The following is a 13,715-nucleotide window of genomic DNA, read 5'->3' as shown; positions in this document are numbered from 1 at the left end:
GTGGGTGAAGAGGGAAGAGGGATGTCCTCTTCATAAATGCCTCATAAATATTGCTGTTATAGACTGAATGTTTGTGTCCTCCCCCAAATTCATATGTTGAAGCTCTACACACACACACCCCAAGTGTGATAATATTTGCACATGGGGCCTTCGGGAGGTAATTAGGTTTAAATAAGGTCATGAGGGTGGGGTCCCCATGATGGGATCAGTGCCCTTACAAGAAAAGGAAGAAAGATTGGATCTCTTTCTCACTCTCTCTCTCCCTCCCATGTAAGGACACAGCAAGAAGGTGGCTGTCTGCAAGAAAGGAAGAGAGTCCTCACCAGGAACTGAATCTGTCAGCACTTCGATCTTGGACTTCCAGCCTTTCAACTGTGAGGAATAACATGTTATTTAAGCTACCCAGTTTTTGGTATTTTGTTATAGCAGCCTGAGCTAAGATAATTGCTAATATATTTGGGGGCTGAATCTGGTCCCCTAATCTTTCATCAATAAACTTTTTTTGTGTGTGTGGTACATGGGCCTCTCACTGTTGTGGCCTCTCCCGTTCTCCCGTTGTGGAGCACAGGCTCCAGACACACAGGCTCAGCGGCCATGGCTCACGGGCCCAGCCGCTCCATGGCATGTGGGATCCTCCCGGACCGGGGCACGAACCCACATCCCCCGCATCGGCAGGCGGACTCTCAACCACTGTGCCACCAGGGAAGCCCCATTTTTTTTTTTTTTTTTTGGCCACTCTATGCAACTTGTGGAATCTTAGTTCCCCAACCAGGGATTGAACCTGGGCCCCAGCAGTGAAAGCACCAAGTCCTAACCATTGGACTGCCAGGGAATTCCCAATAAACATTTATTGAACATCTCCTAGGTTCCCATTCATTCAACAGATGCTTATTAAATTGTTATCATGTGGTCATTCAACAACATTTATTGAGGGCCTACTGTGTGCTGGGCTAGCAAACCCAGCCAGGTCTTCAGGGAGATCTGTCAGTCTAGTGGGGACTCCTTACATCAGTACCCAGAGGGGACATGGCTTACTCATTCACACATACTTACCTGCCCACTGCAAGGAGGGTTTCCTGCACAACATGATGCTTAGTAAGTAGCTTTTCAATTAACACACGATGCAAGGTCCAGCAGAAACTCAGCCGTATAAATACGGTTCCTGTCGTTCCAGAGCCTTTAATCTATTCTAGGGGCAGGAAGTGAATAATACAAGACAACACAGTGAAGCGAGTCTGAAGACCTATGTTACAGATGTATGAGAGATGATAGCAACTGGGACAGATGAATGGCAGCAAATCCCAAATTCTAGTTCTTGACCTTAGCCAAGTCATCGCATCTCTCTTAGTTTCCCTGTGAAATGGTGACCCTCATGCCTGTTATGGAGCTATGTGAGGCTCTACTGAAAGGGCACACAAAGGGCTCCCACCAATGCCGGGAGGGGAGAAAAAGTGCAGCAAATGGTAGCTATTATTGTTATTAATGAAGCCTGCAACCCATTGTGAGTGGGGGCCCAGGCACAAGGATGGAGCGATGGCAGGAGTGAGATCAGGGTGACTTATTAACCTTGAGCAGGCAGCCTGGGGAGAGCTCTCCCTGTTGGTGCTGGCTTGCTGTGGCTGAGGGCTGGGGCTGACTATGGGTGGAGTGTTTATTCTGGGAATCAGCCCTGACTGTTCCTCACTCCCTGCTTCAGTGAGAAAGAAGGGCTTTGAGTCAGAACTGAGGGCCCTGCTGGGCCCAGCATGTATGACCCAGCCCACCTGCCAGCAGGGGCCCTGGCTGAGAATGCCCAGGGGCCAGCAGGGTCATTTGGGTTTGAGACACACTCTCCCCATGGAGACTCACCTGACCCCTAGAGGGCCTGAAGTGCTCAGCTTTTGGAGTTCTGGAGGCTGAACGCTGGATGCCAGCCTGGAGTGAGTCTCCTGGGTTGAGGGGGTGAGGGAGGGGGAGATATTGGAGATGGGGGTGTCTATGCTGTCTTCTCAGCCCCTAGAAGAGCCCCTGGCTCCTTCATCAGGGCCAGCTTCATGGACGTTCACCTGTGCAGTCGCACGAGCCTGACATTTAGCAGGGCCCATGTTTCGCTGAATGTTCTGCCGACGCTATCTTCAGATTCTTAATCATTTTTGAACACACTATTCAAAACTGAACCAGTGCATTTTCAGTTTGCACTGGGTCCGGCAAATTGTGCAGCCTGTCCTGCCCTCATGCTTTGGTTTCCCCCAGTCTGTAGCTTTTACCTCGAATGAGGCGTTCAGACCCACCCCTCAGCCACGCCCAGCCAGCCAGGAGTGCCTTAAGTAAGCCCATTTCCTGCAAGGGGGGGTGAGAGGGGACAAGCACCTGCCCTTCCAACCTATTGGTACCTACCTTTCCGGAAAAAGCCCAAGGCCGGCTGTGTGGTGGTGGGTAAGTCACTCAACTTTCTGACCTTCTGGTTCTGACAATACTGTACTTAGCTGAGTTGGACTGTTGGGAGGGTTAAAATAGGTAGTTCATATAACATGCACAGTGCCTGGCACAGAGTAAGCGCTCAATAAATTAGAACTATTATTATGTTTTAAAAATGAAGATTATTAAAGGCGCTAACTTGGAGGGAAGGGTTAGCCCCATCCCTACGGACCTGCCCCAGGAAGGAGGAGCCGCCCCTCCCCTGACCCCGCCCCGCTGTCTTCCGAGGGAGGAGACCCCCCCCATCCCAGGCAGGGACGAGGGGGCGGAGGAGCGGGAGCGACACATTTTTGAGTCGTGACCAAGTGGAAACTCCCTCCCCAAGGCGGAAGCCGGGGGCGCCCCACTGGGGCCGGAGCCTCCGCCGAGGCGGGATCCGCATCTTGGGCGGGGGGGGGGGGGGGGGCAGGGCGCCGCGGGGGACCCGGTCCCCGCCCCTCACAGCCTCATGAATATGAATGAGCCGGCGGGGGAGAGCAGAAGTGCGAGGCGGCCCCGACCCGGCTGGCTCCGCCCCCGCCTCGGGCCCGCGACCGGGGGCGTGGCCAGGCCTCAGACGCCCCGCCCCTCACCCCGCGAGGGGCCTCCTTCCGGCCGGCGCGCCCCGGACGTGACCTCGCGGGCACGCGCCGGAGCCGCCCTGGGGGAGGTACTCGCACCCCTCTCGCAGGTAGGGCCGCTCTTTGTCCCCGGCGCCGCCCCCCGGGGTCCCGGTTCCCGCCACCCACCCCGGCTCGCGGCCCCAGCGCGCGCTGCTCCTGTTGCTCCGGCCCGGCCTGGCGGCCCCCAGGGCAAAATCTGGCCCCTGAAGCAGGCTCCCAGGCGCGCCCGCAGCCGGGTAGACGTGATAGGAACCCTTCGTTCACTCCAACGCGGGCATCCGGGGTGGAGAGGGCTGTAAAAGCCCTGCCCTCACAGGGTTTGTGCTCCAGGGCGAGAGGCCGGCGTGTGAATCAGTAGAATGTCCACTATGTTGGATGAGTGTCAGGGTGAGGACAAAAGCGGGGGACGGACAGCCACCAGGCGGCTAGGAGGGTCCTTGAGAAGGTGACTTTTGAGCGAAGTCCCCGGAGGAAGTGAGGGAACAACCGGTGCCTGGGGGTGTTAGGGGCAGCCGGGCATTGAGGCCGGTGTGCCTGGAATGGAGAGAGGGGCAGAAAGAAAGGACGGAATCATGACAGCAATGGCTCAGTGTTGAGCAGGTGCCTGGCAAAGTGTTAGGTGCTCTATGCATATTATTTCTTTTAAGTCTCAGGACAGCCCAGACGTGGGCGCTACCATTGTGTGAGAGGAAATCAGGCTCAGGCAGGCTAAATAACTTGCCCATGGTCACACAGCATTGGAGCCCAAGGAGACTGGCGTCATTGCCTGAAACACCCAGGAGGCCCAGGGCAGGGTGACCTTGACCAAGTCTGGTCCTCTGTGCCGCGCCTCAGTTTCCTCCCAGAGTGCTAGAGGGAGAGGGTGTGACTGACCTCCTGAAGTGAAAGATGGGTGGGCAGGGTCCTTTTGCTGACCATCTGCCCAAAAGCCAGCTGGCTGTAATTCATACCCAGCAAATGGGGCCCTGAAACCGAGCCTGAAATCAGTGCACAGAACAAGGGCGTAGCAGGAGCCTTCGAGGATGTCTGTTCTCTTGGGAGAGGCTTTTGTTGTCTGGGAAGCACTTGTCCCCCTTTCGGCTCTGGTGCAGGTACAAGTGGCTTTGGGGAGAGAGGGCAGAAGGCCCAGAGCCTGGAAGAGGCTGCTTCTGTGGGTGGTTGAGGGGAGCCCGGTGCGGCTGAGTGCTCCGGAGCAGTAACAGAGATGGAGTCAGCCAGGCAGGCTGTGTGCCGGCAAGCAAGTGCAGAACAAGCAGAATCCCCCAAACATCCCTGTGAGTCTGGAGAGATTCACACACGCACACACAAACACAAAACACACGAAACCCTCCCATGTCTGCACCTGCAGCACATTCTCTGACCGCTGCACAGACCAGAGGGTAAGAGCCTCAGGGCTACCGATCTGGCTCTGCTGGCCATGCTGACCGGTTCTCTGCTTTGGGAAGGGGGGGGAAATGTTTTTGTGCTCCTGTGAAGATCTGCTTATGCCTCTGATCCCGAGAAGGGCTGCGGGTTTCTAATGGGGCAAGGATGGCGAGTCTTCTGCAATTTGCCCCTTCTCCAGCCTGGCACAGCCTCCAGCCTTGGCCTTTGGGCTGTGGTGTGAAATGTGGCCCTGGGAGGGTTAGGGGTGCGACCCAGCCCCCTGTGTTGGAGTCTCCGGTCACTAGTCAGTCAGAGGTCCTGGTGGTATAGGACCACAGCAGAACTTACCATCAGGCCTATTTGGTAGATGCTCAGAAAGGTTAAGTGGTTTGCCTGAGCATGCACAGCTGTAAAAGAGCAGAGATGGGATCCTAGTCCAAACCATTTGACTGCAGAGCCCAAGCCCTGCCCCTCTGGGAGCTGATTCACCCCTGTAGAGGGGATACATTTTGTGTTTGGCTTGAAGACCCCCCCACACACACATACTCTGTGGGGTTGTAGGGGTGGCAGATGGGATGATGACCAAAGGCGATGGAGGCACTTTCTGCTTTTCTTCTCAACCACACCGTCCCCAGACCTTGTCACCAGGCCTTTGTGTCTGGGTCAAATAGGTCAGTCCTTTCTCATGGTGGGACTGGTGCAGGTGGGGCCAGAGGCACCTTGTGGGGTGCCGGCAGAGGGCTTCCTCTTCATTAAGTTTGGGGGTCAGGTGAATGACTCTCACTCTACCTGGGCGCCTAGGACCTCCCGTACACCCTGACCTTTAACTAATGGGGCAGCTGGAGTTCTGGTCACTGACCAGGTGGGCCAAGAGTGTGGGAGTGTCCAGGTGGAGGTCTAGAGGTCTGAGGCGGCACATGTGAGTCCTGAGACTCATGTGGATAAATGTGGATAGAATGCCGGAAAGAGGTGAGGGCTGGTCCCCTCAGGTGAGTCTCCGTGCATGGTTGCCTACTGAGCTGGTGATAATTCTGAGCCTTACAGCCCCAGTGGATTCTCAAACTGAGAAACTTACTGAACTGGTAAGTCCAGGGTGGGGCCCAGGGATCTGCATTTTTAACAAGCTCCAGATGCATGTGGGCCTCTGACTAAACCTGGAAAACTACTGTCCTGGACTTCCCAGCCAGACAGCTGTGAGAAACCCCTTCTAGCAAATCGGGAGCCTAGTGTGTGTAAATGCTTTCCACAACTGAATTTAAATGCATTCCACTCTCCGTTGGGGTGCTGTCATCAGCTGAGCTTCTCCCCTGTTGAAAATAAATGATGGACTCTCAAGCGATAGCCCTGCCTCCATCCCTCCCCAGCCAAGTTTCCCCAGAGTGCAGGCCATCCCGATAACCTGCTCAGTGCTGAGCTGTCCCCTCAGCAGCAGTTCCTGTGGAGACCTCCTCCCAGCCGCCTCTCCGCAACAGCCTGTGCTCCTGCTCACCTGAAGCTCTCTGGGGTCTGCACTGCCTCCCTTGCCTGTGGCCCTCTCAAACCAGGTATTCCCTAGGGTTCTATCCTTGGACCTTCTCAGCTTGATGCCTTTGCTCAGTTGCAGAGGCAAAAGTGAGGGGAACCCCATCTCTATTCAGGAGAATGCCCCAAACTTCCACCCAGCCTTCGGGGTGCACCAGGCCTACATTTTTAGGGGCTAGCTTGATATCTCCCCTCAGCTAGCGCCCTGGAGCTCTTCGACGTAGGCTCTTTGACTTGAGGGGAGTCTGGCCACACCTGTCACCCTAGAGTTGTCTGGCCGCTGTGGGTTCTGCCAGGCTTCTTCTATGCCGCACACGCTGGTAGAGGAAAGAGTGCCCCTCTCAGTAGCCCGGCTTCTCTTCTGGACACTTCTGACTTCTTTTTGCTTTCCCTGATAAAACTCTTAGTACCGCCTCATCTTCCTGACTCCCCTCGTTGGTGTCTGTCCTAGTGCCCCAGGCTTGCAGCCTAGGGGTCTCTTTGCACCTTTTCTTTTCCCCCCGCCGCCCCCAGGCACGGTCAGCTTCTGCTTTGGCAGCATCTCTGGTGTCCCTCCATCCGTCCACCCGCTGTTAGGGGCCTCTGAACTCCCCAGCGGCCTGCCCACTTTCTGAGAACCAGACTCTGAGCCCAGGGGCATCAGTTGAACAGGCAGGTCCGCCTCCAGACCAGCCCATCTGTCACCTGCTCGGAGGCTGCCCAGCTTCCCTCCATCTGTGTCAGGGGCCACGTGGCATTGGGTCAGTGTCCCCACCTGGAGTCAGGGGTCTTGGTTCAGATCCTGTTTTTTTGTTTTTTGGCCACGCTGCCTGGCTTTTGGGATCTTAGTTCCCCTGCCAGGGACGGAACCCAGGTCCCGGCAGTTGAAGCGTGGAGCCCCAACCACTGGTCCGCCAGGGGATTCCCCAGATCCTGGTTTTGCCATTCCCAACATTCTTTTTTTTTTTTTTTTTTTTAAACATCTTTATTGGAGTATAACTGTTTTACAATAGTGTGTTAGTTTTTCCTTTACAACAAAGTGAATCAGCTATACATATACACATGTTCCCATATCCAACATTCTAACTGGACAGATTCCTTGAGCCCCCAGAGTTCCTGTTTCCTGTCTATAATGTCAAAGCTGGTAATAATAGTCCTATCTCACAAGGTTCTTGTGAGGATTGACGTTACATGACCTCGTCTCTAGAAGTCCTTGGCATGGAATACTGCTTGATCTTTATCAGCACGTTTAATTCTCAAAACCATGCTGTCAGGTAGGAAGTCACTGTCAGGCCCATTTTGTAGATGAGGCAGGGGAGGGTCAGAGAAGCCAAGTGATTGGCCCAAGGGCACACAGCTACAAAGTAGCAGAGGTGGGATTCAAGTGCAAACCGGTTCACCCAAGACCCTGAGCTTCTAACCGCTAATCCACTCTTTGGGTCCTCTTCATCTTCTGTTCATTCATTCACTCATTCGGCAAATTTTTTTAAGTTTGGTCTTTTCTCTAGTTGTGGCGAGTGGGGGCTACTCTTCATTGCAGTGCGCGGGCTTCTCATTGCGGTGGCTTCTCTTGTTGTGGAGCACGGGCTCTAGGCGTGTGGGCTTCAGTAGTCGTGGCTCGCGGGCTCTAGAGCACAGACTCAGTATTTGTGGCGCACGGGGCTTAGTTGCTCCTCAGCATGTGGGATCTTCGTGGACCAGGGCTCGAACCCGTGTCCCCTGCATTGGCAGGCAGATTCTTAACAACTGTGCCACCAGGGAAGCCCTAGGCAATTATTTATGCTGAATGAGTGAATGAATATGTGCCTACTATCTAGGGCAGTGAAGGAACAGAAGAAGCCCTGCCCTGTCTGTGAAGGCACAGATAGGCTGAGATGCATAGGAACTCCTGTAGGAAATTACCCAAGGCCCTCTTCCTCACTCTGCCCTGGGGTCACAGACCAGGACACCCCACCCCGCATCTCGCCTCCCCACTGCTCCTTGTACTTAAAGGCCTGCAGGCATTGGACTGGATTTGGGTCTGACCCTTGTGAAGGAGGAGGTGGATCATAGCAGGACCTGCTGTAGAGCTTGTAAGCCTTGGAATCTCCAGAGGGTGGGGGCAGTGCCGGCATGAAAGGAATCGGGGTGCAGTTGGGTACCCTATGAGATACCACTTCAACCCAGCAGATGGCAGTGACAAAAAAGGAGGGGCAATAACAAGTGTTGGGGAGAAGAGGGAGGAATTGGTACCCTCTCCCACTGCTGGTGGGCATGTCAGGCGGTACAGGCGTTGGCAGTTCTTCAACATAGTCATCATTTGACCTGGCGATTCCACTCCCAGGTGTGCACCCCAGAGAAATGAAAACACATGTCCATGCAAAAACTCGTATGCGGATGTTCACAGCAGCATTATTCACAACAGCCAAAAGGTGGAAACAACCCAAAGGTCCATCAGTGGATGAATGGATAAACAAATTGTGGTTTGTCCACACAATGGAATATTACTCAGGCATGAAAAGGAATGAAGTACTGACACAGGCTACCATGTGGATGAACTTTGCAAATGTGATGCTCAGTGAAAGAAGCCAGACACAAAAGGCCACATATTGTATGATTCCATTTCTAGGAAATGTTCAGAATAGGCCAATCCACAGACAGAAAGTAGATGTGTGGTTGCCAGGGGCTGGGGGCAGAGGGGTGTGGATGTACCTGGTAAGCAGTGCAGGCTTTCTTTGAGGGTGGTAAAAATATTCTAAAATTGATTGTGGTGAGGGTTGCACTACATTGAAATACTGAAAACCATTGAATTGTATACATTAAAATGGTAAATTGTATACTATGTGAATTATATCTCAATAAAGCTTTTATTAAAAAAAATATTAGCCAGACACCCCTGCATTAATGCTGACAGAAGGCGTGAGCACAAGGACTCAAAAACTTGCTGAGCAATGGGGGGACATTATTTGGGGTTGCTTTGCTGTGGTTCTCGCGACAAGATCGCTGAGAAGTGACCCTGTAGATAAGGTTTCCGTTCATCCTTTAGGCCTCAGCTTCCATGTGACTCCTGAGAGAGGCCCCCACAGCCCTCCCTTTGTCCCTTGTCATCTGTCTCAGTCCCTTCTTTCTTTCCTTTAGAGCTGTGGCCTCACTTGGAATTATTTTCTGTCTGTGGACCTGATTCTGTGTGACTCTTGCTGGGCTGAGTTCCGTGAGGTCAGGGACTTGTCTCTGTCTTGCTTGCCGCATAGTAGGTGCTCAGTAAATTCCTGCTGTGTGAATGAGCCACATATACTAACTACAGCTGGGGGCACCCAGGCTGGGGTCCATGCTCACTGCAGGGAACAGAGTCAGCAGGGCGGATCAGGGTGTCTCCCGGCCCCAGCGGCATTATTTTTCCAGAATGTCTCTGGAAAGGAAGCCCAAAGCCTGGTCTGGCTGGGAAGAGGCGATTGGGGAGGGGAGCGGAGCGGGAGCTGGGGCCGGGCGGGCCTGGGGAGGAAGTCTGCAGCCCCAGGCTGCCGTGGGCGCGGTGTCTGTGTTTGCACCTTTGGAATGTGGCTGATTCACTCTGGGGGGAGCCAGGCAGCCACCGCTGCCGCCTCGGATCCGACATCTGGAGGCTAAATTCCAGGAGGAGAGACCGAGTCTTGGAAGCAGATGTCAACTTTGAAGGTCAAACTGAGCGATGAGCCAGGGAGGAGAAGGCTGAGAGGGTCCCACACTCCCTGCTGCTCCACCCCAGGATTCTGGGAGAGAGGTGAGGCCCCATCCCCAGCCTTGTCCCAGCTCCTAAGCTACCAGAGCCCCGAAGGGGACAGCGTGGGGCAGGGAAACAGTGTGAGCTCTGCAGTCAGACCTTCCTTCAGAGAGCTCATATAACTGCAAAGGCCGAGGGCCTAGCTGGTCCAGTGCTCAGCAATGGCCCTGGGACACTGGCTTGCATCTCCTGGCCTAGTGTCCTCTGTGTTGGTTTACTCTCGGGCCTTCGCTCCCCAAGGCCTGCGAACTCCTAGCTTGTCTCTCCCTGGGGCTCAAGCAAGACCCTAGGCTTGCCTCTTGTTGGCCTAGTTGGGGCCCAGCTCATCCTGGACACTGATGGGACAGGTCTGGGTCAGGAGCTCGCTGCAGTGCAGGACCGATGCCCCAAGAGCCACATGGAGAAAGTGGGAGTGGGAGGGGTCCCCCAAAAGAGCCAGTGCCAGGGGGCGGGCAGAAACAGCAGTCTGCTGAGCTGCTCCCACAGAACTGCCTCCTGGGGCTTGTGCCAGGCACTGTGCTTGGCTTTATGGCTCTTACCTACTGGGGTGTCCCGCTGGCTAAATTCCTTAAGCTCTCAGAAGCTCATTTTCTTCATCTGTGAAATCTCATAGGATTCTTTCTGGGATTGACTGAGACAATGCTTGCAAATCCCTTGGCACCTGCCTGGCCTGGAGAAGGCTCTACGCTAACTAGCCTAGGTCCCTTTCTCTTCCCTGTATCTAGGTGCTGTGTGATCTGCTCTGTGGGCTGAAAGGACAGGACGATGCGTGTGTGTGTGTGTGTGTGTGTGTGTATGCATGCGTGTGTGCAGGCCCCTTTCTCTCCTCCAAGGAGCTTCTCCCAGGAGAGAGTTAGGGACTACATGGGACAGAGGATGGAGGCAGGAGGGACAAGAAAGGGGTAGAGCGAGCAGCGGGTGGGCCTCACCTGTGAGCCTGCAGGCTCAGGCCTGCCTCTGGGAGGCACCTCCATGTGCCCTCAGCTCCACCTGGGGCTGGAGGAGGGGCCCAGGCTCTACTCCTGGGAGTGGCTGCCTCTTTCCTTCCCGTGCCACAGCATAAGTCTGGTCGTTTGACATGGGTGTGTGTGTGTGGGGGTGGTTAGGTGGTGAAGGGCCTGACCCAGGCTCGCCCATCTCCTATATTCTCTCTCGGAACCCTGGAACCTGGGGGGTGGCTCAGAAGAGGAAACTCGGTGCCCAGAATGGTCCAAACCTCCTGGACATCTCCTGGAAACCTAGAGCTTCTGGGAGGGTGGAGGGCCAGCCTCCTGTAAGCTTTATGCAACCATTTGTGAACTGAAGTAAAGCCCCTCCCAGAATCTGCTCGGGGCACAGGGAGTGCTCCAAGGAGTGTCCCCCGCCTTCCCCCAGGGCTCAGCGCCCTCCACTCCTGCCAGCCCCTGCCTGCCAGCATCCCTCTGGGATGCCACACATCTGTGGGTGCCTGCTTATCCCTACCAAACAACCCACATCCTCTGACTCGTAGCCCAAATGCCACCTCCTTGGATTCCTGACAGGACTCCCGCACTCATGGTTATTCTCCTCTGGACGTGGTGGGGTCAGTACCTCTGTGCGGGGCTTATCTCCATATCAGCCAGCGTGGCGACTGGGGGCTCCTGCATCGGTCACTCTTCCACGTCCTGCACGCCCGGATCGCGACTCTATATGACAGTTGTCCCAGGCTGCTGGGACCAGGCTGCCTGGCTCTCTTCTGGGTGTCAAACATTTTTTGAAGTGTTCATCTGGTCTGTTCCATTAAATGACAGACTCTCTGAAGTTGAAGGACATAGTAACAAGAGCTACGTTTTCTGAGCTCTTACTAAGTGCTTTTTAAAAATTGAGGTAAAATTCACATCCTGTAAAATTCACCCCTTTAAAGTAATACAATTCAGTGGGTTTTAGTATATTCACAGAGTTGTGCATCCATCTCCACCATCTAATTCCAGAACATTTTCATCATCCCTCAAAAGGAACCCCAGCAGATTCATCAATTGTAAGAAATGTACCATTTATATGGGGGATTTGATAGTGGGGGGAGGGGGTGTATGGAAAATCTCTGAACCTTTGCTCAGTATTGCTTAAAAACTTAAAACTGGAACTTCGCTGGTGGTGCAGTGGTTAAGAATCCACCTGCCAATGCAGGGGACTCGGGTTCGATCCCTGGTCCGGGAAGATCCCACATGCCGCGGAGCAGCTAGGCCCGTGAGCCACAACTACTCTAGAGCCTGAGAGCCACAACTACTGAAGCCCGCATGCCTAGAGCCCGTGCTTTGCAACAAGAGAAGCCACTGCAGTGAGAAGCCCAAGCACCGCAACAAAGAGTAGCCCCCGCTCACTGCAACTAGAGAAAGTCCGCGTGCAGCAACGAAGACCCAACGCAGCCAGAAGTAAAATTTTAAAAACAAAACAAAACAAAACTTAAAACTACTGAACTTAGGGAATTCCCTGGCGGTCAAGTGGTTAAGACTCCGTGCTTCCACTGCAGGCAGCACGGGATCGATCCCTGGTCAAGGAACTTAGAGGTGTGGCCAAAAAACAAACAAAAAAAACTACTGAACTTAAAAACTGCTTTAAAAAATAAAATCGATTTTGGGAATTCCCTGGCGGTCCAGTGGTTGGGACTCTGCGCTTTCACTGGCAAGGGCCTGGGTTCAATCCCTGGTCGGGGAACTAAGCTCCCAAAAGCCATGCAGTGCGGCCAAAAAAAAAAAAAAAATTGATTTAGAAGCAAGACAAAACAAAACAGAACCCTGAACCCATTAGTAATCACTCCCCGTTCCTCCCCTCCCCACCACAGACACTGGCAATCACCCGTCTGCTTTCTGACCCTACAGATTTGCCTGTTCCGGACATTTCATATATTGAGTTGGCTAAAAAGTTCATTTGGTTTTAAGTAGAAATAAAAGACATTTTTCATTTCCACTAAGAACTTTATTGAACAGCGTATTCATTAACTAAACAAACCTTTTGGCCACCCCAATAAATAGAGTCCCACAATATGTGGTCCTTTGTGTCTGTCTTCTTTCACCGAGCATCATGTTTTCAAGGTTCATCCATGTTGTAGCCTGTGTCAGTGCTTCATTCCATTTTTTGGGTGAATAATATTCCACTGTATGGATGGATCAGCATTTGTTTATCCATCCATCCATCAAAGGACATTTGGGTCGTTTCTACTTTTCATGAATAACGCTGCTATGAACATGCGTGTACAAGTTTTTGTGAAGGTGAAGGTTTTCAATCTAAGTGCTTTTTGACAAATGACCCATTTAATCCTCACAGCAGCCCTCTGTGTCAGTGCTGGCATGATCCCCCTTCTGCAGGTGAGGAAAGCAAGGCTCAGAGAAGTGAGTCAGGGTCACACAAGATCACAGCTGGAAGCTGTGGAGCTGGGACTTTCCTGCCTCCTGGCCAACAGGCCCCAGTGGGGCCTACTACGGTGCTTCTGTACATTTTTAGCAGAGCCTTGCCCAACGCTCTTCGTTGCAGCATGCAGGATCTTCAATCTTCCTTGCGGCATGTGGGAACTTTAGTTGCAGCATGAGGGCTCTTAGTTGTGGCATGCGAGCTCTTAGTTGCAGCATGTGGGATCCAGTTCCCCGACCAGGAATCGAACCCGGAGCACGGAGCCCCAGCCACTGGACCACCAGGGAAGTCCCTCCCACAGTAAATGTTGCTAACTCTTCAAACAAGGGCCATGCAAACCTCAAGCCCCAGAAGTGCTCTGTGATCTGTCAAGGTGAGTGGTCACCTACTCAGTAGTGATCCTGTGGCTCCAGGGGATGCATCTTAAAGGGTTACAGGTGGTCTCTACCATATAGAATCATCATCCACAGATCCAGGCAGGACCAGTCCTTTCCCCTGCTTCCTCTGGTTGCCATTCTCACCACCTCACGGGGTACTAAGCCCCAAACATTACTGCCCCTTTTGTTCATCTGCAGCCTCTTTCCTGAGGTTCCTGGGCTGCCTTTCATCTCTTGCCTTCTTGGATTTGGCGCATAGCCCCGGGTTACCTCCCGGTGGACTTTGTTCCTTTCGCCTTCCTGGGAGCA

At 53.5% G+C, this 13,715-nt stretch overlaps 1 protein-coding gene across 1 annotated transcript in view; it reads left to right on the top strand.

The window, feature by feature from the left end:
* Positions 1-3,064: 3,064 nt before the first annotated feature.
* TFAP4 (transcription factor AP-4) overlaps positions 3,065-13,715 on the top strand; it is a 34,686-nt gene continuing 24,035 nt past the window's right edge. Inside the window, exon 1 of the mRNA XM_067012579.1 lies at positions 3,065-3,127. The gene's annotated coding sequence lies outside the window, so the exon portion shown is untranslated. The remainder of the gene's footprint in view (positions 3,128-13,715) is intronic.

Source organism: Kogia breviceps, chromosome 14 (assembly GCF_026419965.1).
Source record: "Kogia breviceps isolate mKogBre1 chromosome 14, mKogBre1 haplotype 1, whole genome shotgun sequence".
NCBI classification, from domain to species: domain Eukaryota; kingdom Metazoa; phylum Chordata; class Mammalia; order Artiodactyla; family Physeteridae; genus Kogia; species Kogia breviceps.
This window is presented reverse-complemented; position numbering and strand designations above follow the sequence as displayed.